Below are 624 nucleotides of genomic sequence, written 5' to 3' on the forward strand. Positions count from 1 at the left end.
TACTGTCTGGGAGTCTCTTGGGCCACCCTGGCCAACAACTCAAAGGAAGGTATCTCCTGTCTGGCATTGTTTCTTGTTATGTAGCCTTTACCTATACACATGGACTCTTAAAGAATTATATTGATCCCTTTAATCTTTGGTCATACTTTCCCTTTGGGTGTTTAAGACCATACGGTTGGCCCAGATAAACCAATTTATTTTTACCCTTAAGGTCGTTTGAGGCCAGATTCACTTTTTCACTGCTTAGCAAAGACAAAAGTTTGAGCCAAAGTGTAGGCTTCATATTTGAAAACAATATTGCTCATAAAAGCAATGTTTTGTGTCAGATACCTTTTTTTTGAGACAGGATTTATGTAGCTTGGTGACTTTGAACTGATTCTCCTGTTTCTACCTCCTAAGTGTTAAGATTTCAGGCATGTACTGCCGCATCTGGTGTATGCATGATGACTGTCAGAGTATACCAGTTATGAACCACCTAAACAAAACCAAAAAACTTTATACTATACTTTTATTTTGATAATTTTTTCATTACCTATAAGAAAATTTTCACACTTTTTAAGTAAATACAGAAATTACCTTGTATTTTTAACATAGACTTAATCTTTGTAACAATTAAAGTAGTAT

This window comes from Nannospalax galili, unplaced genomic scaffold, assembly GCF_000622305.1.
Source record: "Nannospalax galili isolate Female #2095 unplaced genomic scaffold, S.galili_v1.0 scaffold3670, whole genome shotgun sequence".
Lineage (NCBI taxonomy): Eukaryota > Metazoa > Chordata > Mammalia > Rodentia > Spalacidae > Nannospalax > Nannospalax galili.